The following is a 12,845-nucleotide window of genomic DNA, read 5'->3' on the forward strand; positions in this document are numbered from 1 at the left end:
TTTGATTGCTCCGTGCTATATTATCTATTGTTTTGGGCAATATTGGGCTTTATTTTCCACTTTTATATTATTTTTGGGACTAACCTATGAACCAGAGGCCCAGCCCATACTTGTTGTTTTATGCCTATTTCAGTGTTTCGAAGAAAAGGAATATCAAACGGAGTCAAAACGGAACGAAATCAACTGAAGAAGTTATTTTTGGAACGAAAGCCACCGGATAGACTTGGACTCCACGTCAGGAGATACGGGAGGTGCTCACGAGGGTGGGGGGTGCGCCCCCCCTAGGGCGTGCCCCCCTGCCTCGTGGGGCCCCCGTAGCTCCTCTGACGTACTTCATGCACCCATATATAGGGTCGTACCCTAAAACATCCAGAACACATAATAGATCGGGAGTTCCGCCGCCAGAAGCCTCCGTAGCCACCGAAAACCAATCTAGACCCGTTCCGGCACCCTGCCGGAAGGGGCAATCCTTCTTCGGTGGCCATCTTGATCATCCCGGTGCTCTCCATGACGAGGAGGGAGTAGTTCTCCCTCGGGGCTGAGGGTATGTATCAGTAGCTATGTGTTTGATCTCTCTCTCTCTCTCTCTCTCTCTCTCTCTCTCTCTCTCGTGTTCTTGATTTGGCACGATCTTGATGTATCGCGAGCTTTGCTATTATAGTTGGATCTTATGTTTCTCCTCCCCCTCTTCTCTCTTGTAATGAATTGAGTTTCCCCTTTGAAGTAATCTTATCGGATTGAGTCTTTAAAGATTTGAGAACACTTGATGTATGTCTTGCCGTGGATATCTGTGGTGACAATGGGATACCACGTGCCACTTATTGTATGTTTTGGTGACCAACTTGCGGGTTCCGCCCATGAACCTATGCATAGGGGTTGGCACACGTTTTCGTCGTGATTCTCCGGTAGAAACTTTGGGGCACTCTTTGAGGTTCTATGTGTTGGTTGAATAGATGAATTGAGATTGTGTGATGCATATCGTATAATCATGCCCACGGATACTTGAGGTGACAATGGAGTATCTAGGTGACATTAGGGTTTTGGTTAATTTGTGTCTTAAGGTGTTATTCTAGTACAAACTCTGGGGCTGTTTGTGACACTTATAGGAATAGCCCAACGGATTGATTGGAAAGAATAACTTTGAGGTGGTTTCGTACCCTACCATAATCTCTTCGTTCGTTCTCCGCTATTAGTGACTTTGGAGTGACTCTTTGTTGCATGTTGAGGGATAGTTATGTGATTCAATTATGTTAGTATTGTTGAGGGAACTTACACTAGCGAAAGTATGAACCCTAGGCCTTGTTTCCTATCATTGCAATACCGTTTACGCTCACTTTTATCATTCGTTACCTGGCTGTTTTTATTATTTCAGATTACAAATACTATTATCTACTATCCATATTGCACTTGTATCACCATCTCTTCGCCGAACTAGTGCACCTATACAATTTACCACTGTATTGGGTGTGTTGGGGACACAAGAGACTCTTTGTTATTTGGTTGCAGGGTTGCTTGAGAGAGACCATCTTCATCCTACGCCTCCTACGGATTGATAAACCTTAGGTCATCCACTTGAGGGAAATTTGCTACTGTCCTACAAACCTCTGCACTTTGAGGCCCAACAACGTCTACAAGAAGAAGGTTGTGTAGTAGACATCAAGCTCTTTTCTGGTGCCGTTGCCGGGGAGGTGAGTGCTTGAAGGTATATCTTTAGATCTTGCAATTGAGTCTTTTAGTTTCTTGTTTTATCACTAGTTTAGTTTATAAAAGAAAAACTATAAAAAAATGGAATTGAGTTTGTCTCATCCGCTTCACCTTTTTAATATTTTTCATGAGTATGATGGCAAGGATAATTGTGCTCAAGTGCTAGAAGAAGAAGTCTATAAAATGTTTGGGACTAAATATTTAAATGATGAGAATGATTGCAATGTTGTTAGTACAAATTCTTTGAATATCCATGATGCTAATGATGATTGCACTAGTTATGATGAAAATGCCTCGTATAAACATGTCAATTTTTGTGGAGTAGACTGGGTTTGCAAGTACACACCAAATTGGGAAGATAGATATTGCAAGAGGCATAAGTACTTAGAAACTAAATTGTTGCAAGAAAGTCTTGATGATTGTGCTGAAAAATTCAATATTTTTCGCGCCCCTTGTGAACTTTGCAATGAACATGGTCATTTAAAGCTCCAATGCTATTTGTTTCATGATCAAGTCGTGTCCAAACATTGTGATAATTTGATTACCCTTGAGCATCATAAAGAGCCTAGCCTTCTTTTGGGTTACGAAGAAATGAAACGTATAACTGAGGGTATTCCAAAATTTAATCTTGATAGAGTTCTTCATTTTGATCTAGAGAAGATTTATATGTATTGTGCGGTGAATTGCATTGAAAATCCTTATATTGCCAATTACATAAAGAAAAGAAAAGAAATAGAAGATGAAGAGAATACTAATGAAAGGGAAGAGACTTCCCAATACCCTCATATTATTTCTTATGATGAATCGGGTAACGAGGAAGAGCCTCCTATTCAACCAATCTCATTAATAAGGAGCTCCAAAAAGAGGATTGAACCCACATATGATGTGGTGAAGAAGAAGAAAAGAAAAAGGAAGAGAGGTAAAAAGACATCTCTCTCAAATAATGCTGCTCTTATTACTATTGTGCCTCATGAAAATATAATTGTGGAAGATAATGATACTTCTTCTGATCTTGAAAATCTTTTTGGCACTTGCTTGGAAGAATACGATAATTGCTATACTATTGGTGCTATCTATACTATTAATGATGAGAGTGATTATGCTTATGATATGAAAAGGCCCAAGCTTGGGGATGCTATATTTAATAATGATGATATTTGAAAGTGCAACTATCCCTAGGTGGTTTTGGTAATTCATAACAACATATAGCTCATTGAGCTAATGCTATTCCAAGATGATTATTTCAGGAAAGCTCAATGATTGGCATGGCATGGATGTGAAAGTGGAACCCTCAAAATGCTAAGGACAAAGAATTGGCTCAAGCTCAAAAGCTCAAGACTCTTCATTTTATATTTTAGTGATCCAAGATCACATTGAGTCTTTAGGAAAAGCCAATACTATCAAGGAGGGATGAGGTGTTGCTTAATGAGCCTCTTGCTTCATGTGCTTAGTGATATGCTCCAAAACCCTCAACTACTTTCCCATATCCACATATGACCTAAACCCTAAGCCAAACTCGGTCCTACCGATTCTTCCTATCCGGCACCACCGAGTTTCACTTGTCATAAGCCACTGCCAAACCCTAGCAATTCGGTTCTACCGATAGGGATCTCGGTCTCACCGAGATGGGATTGCAAACTCTCTGTTTCCCTTTCATAACTTTTCGGTCTCACCGAAAGAGCGGATCGGTCCCACCGAGATTGCAATGTAAATTCAGTGTTTCCTTTTTGTAACTTTTCGGTCTCACCGAAAGAGCAAATCGGTCCCACCGAGTTTGCCTGACCAACTCTCTGGTTAGCTAAATACCAAATTCGGTCTCACCGAGTTTGTGTAATCGGTCTCACCGAGATTACGTTATGCCCAAACCCTAACCATATCGGTCCCACCGAGTTGCATGTCAGTCCCACCGAAAATCTCTAACGGTCACTAGGTTTACATTTTCGGTCAGACCGAGTTTGTTGATTCGGTCCCATCGAGATTGGAAAATTGTGTGTAATCGTTGGATTTTGTGTGGAGGCTATATATACCCCTCCACCTCCTCTTCATTCGTGGAGAGAGCCATCAGAACACATACACAATTCTAACTCATATGTTCTGAGAGAGAACCACCTACTCATGTGTTGAGACCAAGATATTCCATTCCTACCATATGAATCTTGATCTCTAGCCTTCCCCAAGTTGCTTTCCACTCAAATCTTCTTTCCACAAAATCCAAATCCTATGAGAGAGATTTGAGTGTTGGGGAGACTATCATTTGAAGCACAAGAGCAAGGAGTTCATTACCTACACACCATTTGTTACTTCTTGGAGAGTGGTGTCTCCTAGATTGGCTAGGTGTCACTTGGGAGCCTCCGACAAGATTGTGGAGTTGAACCAAGGAGTTTGTAAGGGCAAGGAGATCGCCTACTTCGTGAAGATCTACCGCTAGTGAGGCAAGTCCTTTGTGGGTGATGGCCATGGTGGGATAGACAAGGTTGCTTCTTCGTGGACCCTTTGTGGGTGGTTGCTTCTTCGTGGACCCTTCGTGGGTGGAGCCCTTTGTGGACTCGCGCAACTGTTACCCTTTGTGGGTGGAGCCCTCCGTGGACTCGCGCAACCGTTACCCTTTGTGGGTTGAAGTCTCCATCAACGTGGATGTAGGATAGCACCACCTATCCGAACCACGGGAAAAACATTCGTGTCTCCAATTGCATTTGAATTCTCCAAACCCTTCCCTTTACATTCTTGCAAGTTGCATGCTTTACTTTCCGCTGCCAATATACTCTTTGCATGCTTGCTTGAATTGTGTGATGATTGCTTGAGTTGTCCTACAATAGCTAAAATCTGCCAAGAACTAAAATTGGGAAAAGGTTAAGTTTTTATTTGGTCAAGTAGTCTAATCACCCCCCCTCTAGACATACTTTCGATCCTACAAGTGGTATCAGAGCTTTGGTCTCCATTTCCTTTGATCTCCATAGCTCTGGGTGGTCATAGCCTTGGTTTCACAACCTAGGAGAGTATGGCGTCTAGCGAGGGAAATTATCACCGTAGAGGTCCTTACTTTGATGGTACAAATTTTGCTAGCTGGAAGCATAAAATGAAAATGCATATTCTTGGACATAACCCCGCCATTTGGGCTATTGTGTGTGTTGGTTTGCAAGGTGACTTCTTTGATGGGAAAGAACCAAACCGTGAAGCTACCGCGGATGAGTTGAAGATGTTGCAATACAATGCTCAAGCTTGTGATATTCTCTTCAATGGATTGTGCCCCAAAGAATTCAACAAAATCAGCCGTCTTGAGAATGCAAAGGAAATTTGGGACACTTTGATTGATATGCACGAAGGTACCGACTCCGTCAAGGAATCCAAGTTGGATGTGCTTCAAAGTCAACTTGACAAGTTCAAAATGAAGGATGGTGAAGGTGTCGCTGAAATGTACTCTAGGCTTGCTCTCATCACAAATGAGATTGCCGGCTTAGGAAGTGAAGAGATGACTGATAGATTCATCATCAAGAAGATTCTAAGAGCCTTGGATGGAAAATATGATACCATGTGCACATTGATCCAAATGATGCCCAATTACAAAGATCTCAAGCCAATGGAGGTGATTGGAAGAATTGTTGCTCATGAGATGTCACTTAAGGATAAAGAGGAACTTCACAACAAATCAAGTGGTGCCTACAAAGCCTCATGTGAAGCCCCTACATCATCAAGTGAGAAACAAAACTTCAATGAAGAATTGAGCTTAATGGTGAAGAACTTCAACAAGTTCTACAAGAGTAGAAGCAAAGATAGAAGATTCAAGTCAAGGTCCTACAATGACAGAAGATCTTCTAGTCGAGAGCGAAACTGCTACAGTTGTGGAAGACCCGGACACTATTCCAATGAGTGTACGACTCCCTACAAGAGAAGAGAAGATTCTCCAAAAAGAAGAAGCAAAGAATCACCACCAAGAGAGAAAAGGAGTAGAGATGATCGTTATGAACGAAGATACTCACGAAGAAGCAAGGATTTGGAAAGGAAGGAAAAATCATCAAGGAGCTACACAAAACGAAGACATCAAGCTCATGTTGGTGAATGGGTATCCGGCTTCGACTCCGACAGCCACTCCGAGAGAAGTTATCACTCCGACTCCGAAGATACTCAAGATGAAGGTGTTGCTGGTCTAGCACTTGTGTCAACCAACTCCTACGACATATTTGACTCACCAAATGAAGGAATTGGAAAATGCTTCATGGCCAAAGGTCCTAAGGTAACACACCCTGAGTATGTTGATTTCAATAGTGATGAAGATGACTTGTTAGGTGATGATTTGCTTGTTGACAACTCTAGTGATGAATACTATGATGAAACGTCAATTAATCATGCTAATCAAGATAAAATGAATGACAATGATAAGGAGAGAAGATTGAGGCTCTAACTAAAATCTAAACACTCTTAAGTTAGCTCATGAAACTATCTTCGAAGATCATCGAGAACTTTTAAGAGCTCATGAGAAATTACGCTTTGAAAAGCTCAATCTTGAGCAAGAGCATGAGTTCTTAAAAGCAATCAATGATGATCTCCGCAAGAAAAGTTCTTCTTACATTGCCAAGCGTTTACTCTTATCTACTTACATGCCTCAAGTCAAGTCTAGTAACAAGAACAAGAAAGATTCTTCCTCTAGTAGTAACAATGATCATGCTAAATCCAATATTGTTGCTTCTAGTAGTTCTCTTGATTCCACTAATGATTCTCTTAGCCAAGTTACACTTGAGAAAGAAAATAGCTTATTGAAGGGAATTATAGAGAAAGGAGTGTATAAAAGCCTTGCCGGGAGTAAGCAATTCGAGGAAATTGTGCGCAAGCAAGGAATGCACCGGAAGAATCAAGGTGTTGGTTTTGAACGAAAGTTCAATGCCAATGGAGTTGAGTGGGAAGAAGATCAATACCCCAAGACAGAGTTTGTTCCTCAACAAGAGAAGTATGATACTTCTTTCAAGGGGACACAAGCTCAAGATGATCTTCCACCACAAGACTACAAGCAAAAAGGCAAGGACAAGCTTCAAGAGGAAATTGATGCATTTGAAGAAGCTCCTAAGACCTTAGTCAAGTGGATTCCCAAGACTACTTCAAGTTCCACTTCATCAAGTACGACTACAACTCCAAGGATTCCCATCAAGATGGTGTGGATCCAAAAGAAGAAGAACTAGAGAGCTCTTGAGGGTGACTCCGCCAACATACTTCACTCTTATCATTTTGGCAAGAACAAGTGCAATCAACTTCCACATCTTGCACTAGTTCAAGGAGTCACAAACCCTCTTGTTGGTAAGACAAGGGACAAGGTAACCTAAAAATTTTCATGGACATCATCTTGTGTGTGCATCACTCTATGTCTATGGATATCCTTGTTTGTTCCTTGTGGGACTAACCCATGTAGGTATTGAAAGTGCAATTCACTCAAATGGATAGCTCCAAGTGATCTACATCAACATTGAGCATCCACATCTTCAACATCTACATAAAGTCATCATCGACAAAACCCGAGGTTAGTTCATCCCTCTAAGGGGGGATATCACATCTAGGGGGAGCTTTACTCTAAGACTTGAGCTAAAGCAACTCTAAAGATGTGAACACAACAATGCTTTATGTAAAAGTGGTAACCCCACTTGAGCTTAAACGATGAGTATGACCTATGATCAAGTGTTCTCACTTGACTCCTAAGTCAATATACTCATATATAGATGACCTTGTCATCGCAAATTGCTTGATAGATGCTAGAATTGGTTGTGCATGCCTTGTCACATATTTCATTTGCCATCTTATTGTGTGAGCATGCTGGTTGCGTATTTTACTCATTCAAGGACATCCACTTGTTGTTTTGATTGTTTGGTTTTATTTCCTTTTGCCAAGTGGATGGACAAGAGTGCCTAAGAACCTCCTCTAGCTATCTATGCTTTTCTCGTCTCAAACTCTATTCATGCTACATCACAAAATTTGATCAAGTCAGATTCGAACCACTCTGTGTGAGGAGCGCTCGGAGTCCCCGATTCGTCATAGACTTAAACTTCCAAAACCTCTTTATGATTCTCGGTCTGACCGATACCCCACTTTCGGTCCTACCGAGATCATTAAGTTGATCTAGGTTTTCGATCTCGGTGCAACCGATTTGAACCTTTCGGTCACACCGAGTTTCAGTAACTGCTTGCAGTTATGAATCTCGGTGCCACCGAGTTGTTCCACTCGGTCACACCGACAAGGTCGGGCTATATATAGTCACGGGCAAAAATTTGGAAATTTCTCCAAACCCCTTCGCCCGCGCGATAGCCTGCTCTGCCAACGTGGTCTCCGGATCGTCTCCTCGCCGCCAGCCGCCTCCAGTCGCTAGTCTCCATCGCCGTCAACGGAATTCTACCCCACCGTTGCCGCCGTAGCGAGTCTCCGCCGAACTAGGGTATGGACTCGATCTTTGTGCTATTCCCCAATCTGATTCTTAGCACATTGTGATCATCATGATTCTTGCCACGATTGGAACACTCCTATCCAGTCAATGCGCTCGTAGATTAGGTTTGATTCGAAAATTTTAGGGTTAGGTTTCCGCCGAAACCATCTCGGACCCACCGAGTTGAAAAACTCGGTCCCACCGATTTGGCTTATGCCATTGCACAAGTGAGACTCGGTCTGACCGAGAATTACTTATCGGTGTGACCGATTTTGGAACTTTGTGAAACCCTAGCAGTCTTGGTGCCACCGAACTGTGACTCGGTCTGACCGAGTTCACTAGTTTAGGTGCCAAAACTGCTTCGGTATCACCGAGTTTAAAAATCGGTAGATCCGAGATGATTTCAGTGGGAAACTAAAACTAAGTTTTTGGATCATTCTTTTGCAAAAATCTCTGCATTTTGTGATGCTCATCTATTCTACCTCATCTATAAACTATTCACAGGGTCAGTAGTCAGCTTCTTCATCATGTCAGACCAGAGTGACAGCCAGAATGTGTCAGAACAGCAAGTGCACATGAGTGAGGGCACTAGTCCCTCCAGTTCTTCTGATGAAGGCAGCAGGAGCACCCCTAGCAATCTGCCAAAAGCTGCCACCAGACAAAGGAAGAAAAGAACTTCAGATTCTGAGGATGAAGATTATGTGGCAGAAGAGGAAGCCACATCAAAGAGAGTTGAGCCAGCTCAAGGCATAAAGCCAGGGATGAAAGTCAAAAGGCCAGCAGGTAGGCAACCTATGTCAAAGGCCAGAGCTTCAACTGAAAAGCCTGCACCCAAAGAGCCAGTTGCTGCTGAAGGCAAGAAAAGAAAGGAAAGGGTGAAGAAGACCATAGCCAAAGTGCTTGGAAAGGCTTCCATCATGGAAGAAGAGGAAGAGGAAGAAGAGGTTGCTGCACCAGCACCTAAGGCACCCAAGCTAATGGGTGATGCTATCAAATCAGGGGCTACTGCATCTAAGCCCAAGGCTGCATCAAAGGTCAAGACAGCACCAAAGAGAAATACAAGGAGCATACCTGCAACTGAAAAGAACAAGGCCCCGGTGCCTGAAGCTGCTGAAGAAGAGGATGAAGAGCAAGTTCTCAGAAAACTCAAGCCCAAGATCCCAGACCACAACGATGCTCATCCTGTGGCTGAGGATATGAAGCTTAGGAGAGACTCAGGGCTAAGGAAGTGGAGAGAAGCAGATCTGTATGCTTCAAGGAGAAGGACTGTTGTGGATTACAGATTTCACACCAAGGAACAGCAGGACTTCTATGAGACAGTTTTGCTTGACAAGAAGCCAATAGTCTGTGACATGAGATGGGTTGACTGGCAGTACATCAAGGACAATGAAGAGCACTACCCTGGAGTGTAGGACAGCTTCAAGGCATGTGGAGTAGAGGATTTTGTTGGGCAGAAGCTCACAAAGTGGAACGAGGAACTTAACATGCAATTCTACTCCACAACCCATTTTTACCCAGATGGAAGGACCACATGGATGTCTGAAGGTACGAGGTACCAATCTACTGTTGCTGAGTGGGCACAGCTCATAAATGCCCCAGAGGAGCATGAGGATGACTTGGATATCTATGCCAAGAAGAAGATGGACCACAACTCTATGTCCAACATGTACAAGGAGATTCCAAATGAAGCACTTGACACTTTCAAGTTTGGGTCTGTGCACTATCTTCTGTCAGGGCTGCCAACCATCAATTGGATTTTGAGGCACACCTTATTGCCCAAGTCTGGAGATCACAAGATGATCAGAGGCCATGCAATCAACTTGCTACATATCTTTGATGTGCCTCAGAAATTCAAAGTCATGAGCCTTATGGTAGAGACAATCAAGAGGACTGCAGCAGACCAGAAGAGGAGTTGTGGGTATGCCCCACAAATTCAGGAGCTCATTAACTCCAAGATGGGCACGGGCATATACTTATTGGACAAGGAACACCTGCCCATCCGTCCAGATTTTGAAGATAATCAAGTTGTCATGACTGAGAATGAGCCATCATCTGCCCAAGCACAAGCAAAGAAGGAGAAGGCAAGGAAGGAGAAAGCTGCCAAGATGCCAACTCAAGAGGAGGCATCTCAGTATTTCTTGAAGACTAAACAAGAGCAGATTGGTTACCTAACTGCATCCATCCTGCGGATTGAGAAAGGACTAGCCACCCTAACTCAGAACCAGGCAAGCCTAGAGAGAATCATGGAACAAAAGTTCTATGACTTGGATGTCAAGGTGACAGAGATTCAGACTGCAGTGGAGCAGCTCCAAGATGACATGTAGGAGAGGAGAGGCAGGACTACAACTGATGCCTTTGCCAGAGTGCCACGAGGTCCAGGGTCATCTGCAGTGCCAGTTACTGACCCTAGAGCCACCACTTCTGCACCAGCTATAGCCTCAGTTCCTCCTGCTCCAGCGTCTACTTCAGCTCCAACTCCAGCGTCTACTTCAGCGTCTACAGAAGCCTTCGTCCTTGGAGTGATCCGGACTCCACCACCACCAGAAGATCAAGCCTGAGCGTCGATCTAGCACTATGCATTTTCTAGGAACTTTTTGGTAACTTGTTTCCAAAGGGGGAGAAAAATGTATAGATCATAGGCTTCGAGAGAGAGAGTGTTGCTTTTTTCTCTCTTGCTTTATTTGGTGGTTTTTCGAACTTTGTTTGCTTTTGAGTGCTTGAGATACTATGTCATTATCTGTGAGACATTGATGATCATGTGTTTGATCATAAGCTACACTTAATGCTTGCTTAATGTTATCATCTTATCTATCTTATGTGATCATTCACTATTCTTGGTGATGAGTGCATGTATTTCATTCTTATCATTTTAAGCGCTCCACCAAGATGTATGTGACATGGAAGAGTAACCCATGACTCTAACTCCTTGTGCATTTGCAGTCCAAAGCAAATTTTAAATATGCACAAATTTAGGGGGAGCTCTTACTTGTCACATACTTCTCAAAGCGACGACATATTTCATGCTTATTATCATTTGTGGAAGCTTTGATCTATATGTTGTCATCAATTACCAAAAAGGGGGAGATTGAAAGTGCAACTATCCCTAGGTGGTTTTGGTAATTCATAACAACATATAGCTCATTGAGCTAATGCTATTCCAAGATGATTATTTCAGGAAAGCTCAATGATTGGCATGGCATGGATGTGAAAGTGGAACCCTCAAAATGTTAAGGACAAAGGATTGGCTCAAGCTCAAAAGCTCAAGACTCTTCATTTTATATTTTAGTGATACAAGATCACATTGAGTCTTTAGGAAAAGCCAATACTATCAAGGAGGGATGAGGTGTTGCTAAATGAGCCTCTTGCTTCATGTGCTTAGTGATATGCTCCAAAACCCTCAACTACTTTCCCATATCCACATATGACCTAAACCCTAAGCCAAACTCGGTCCTACCGATTCTTCCTATCCGGCACCACCGAGTTTCACTTGTCATAAGCCACTGCCAAACCCTAGCAATTCGGTTCTACCGATAGGGATCTCGGTCTCACCGAGATGGGATTGCAAACTCTCTGTTTCCCTTTCGTAACTTTTCGGTCTCACCGAAAGAGCAAATCGGTCCCACCGAGTTTGCCTGACCAACTCTCTGGTTAGCTAATTACCAAATTCGGTCTCACCGAGTTTGTGTAATCGGTCTCACCGAGATTACGTTATGCCCAAACCCTAACCATATCGGTCCCACCGAGTTGCATGTCAGTCCCACCGAAAATCTCTAACGGTCACTAGGTTTACATTTTCGGTCAGACCGAGTTTGTTGATTCGGTCCCACCGAGATTGGAAAACTGTGTGTAACGGTTGGATTTTGTGTGGAGGCTATATACCCCTCCACCTCCTCTTTATTCGTGGAGAGAGCCATCAGAACACATACACAATTCTAACTCATATGTTCTGAGAGAGAACGACCTACTCATGTGTTGAGACCAAGATATTCCATTCCTACCATATGAATCTTGATCTCTAGCCTTCCCCAAGTTGCTTTCCACTCAAATCTTCTTCCCACAAAATCCAAATCCTATGAGAGAGAGTTGAGTGTTGGGGAGACTATCATTTGAAGCACAAGAGCAAGGAGTTCATTACCTACACACCATTTGTTACTTCTTGGAGAGTGGTGTCTCCTAGATTGGCTAGGTGTCACTTGGGAGCCTCCGACAAGATTGTGGAGTTGAACCAAGGAGTTTGTAAGGGCAAGGAGATCGCCTACTTCGTGAAGATCTACCGCTAATGAGGCAAGTCCTTTGTGGGCGATGGCCATGGTGGGATAGACAAGGTTGCTTCTTCGTGGACCCTTTGTGGGTGGTTGCTTCTTCGTGGACCCTTCGTGGGTGGAGCCCTTTGTGGACTCGCGCAACCGTTACCCTTTGTGGGTGGAGCCCTCCGTGGACTCGCGCAACCGTTACCCTTTGTGGGTTGAAGTCTCCATCAACGTGGATGTAGGATAGCACCACCTATCCGAACCACGGGAAAAACATTCGTGTCTCCAATTGCGTTTGAATTCTCCAAACCCTTCCCTTTATATTCTTGCAAGTTGCATGCTTTACTTTCCGCTGCCAATATACTCTTTGCATGCTTGCTTGAATTGTGTGATGATTGCTTGACTTGTCCTACAATAGCTAAAATCTGCCAAGAACTAAAATTGGGAAAAGGTTAAGTTTTTATTTGGTCAAGTAGTCTAATCACCCCCCC

The sequence above is a fragment of the Triticum dicoccoides genome, chromosome 5A, assembly GCF_002162155.2.
Source record: "Triticum dicoccoides isolate Atlit2015 ecotype Zavitan chromosome 5A, WEW_v2.0, whole genome shotgun sequence".
Taxonomy (NCBI): Eukaryota; Viridiplantae; Streptophyta; class Magnoliopsida; order Poales; family Poaceae; genus Triticum; species Triticum dicoccoides.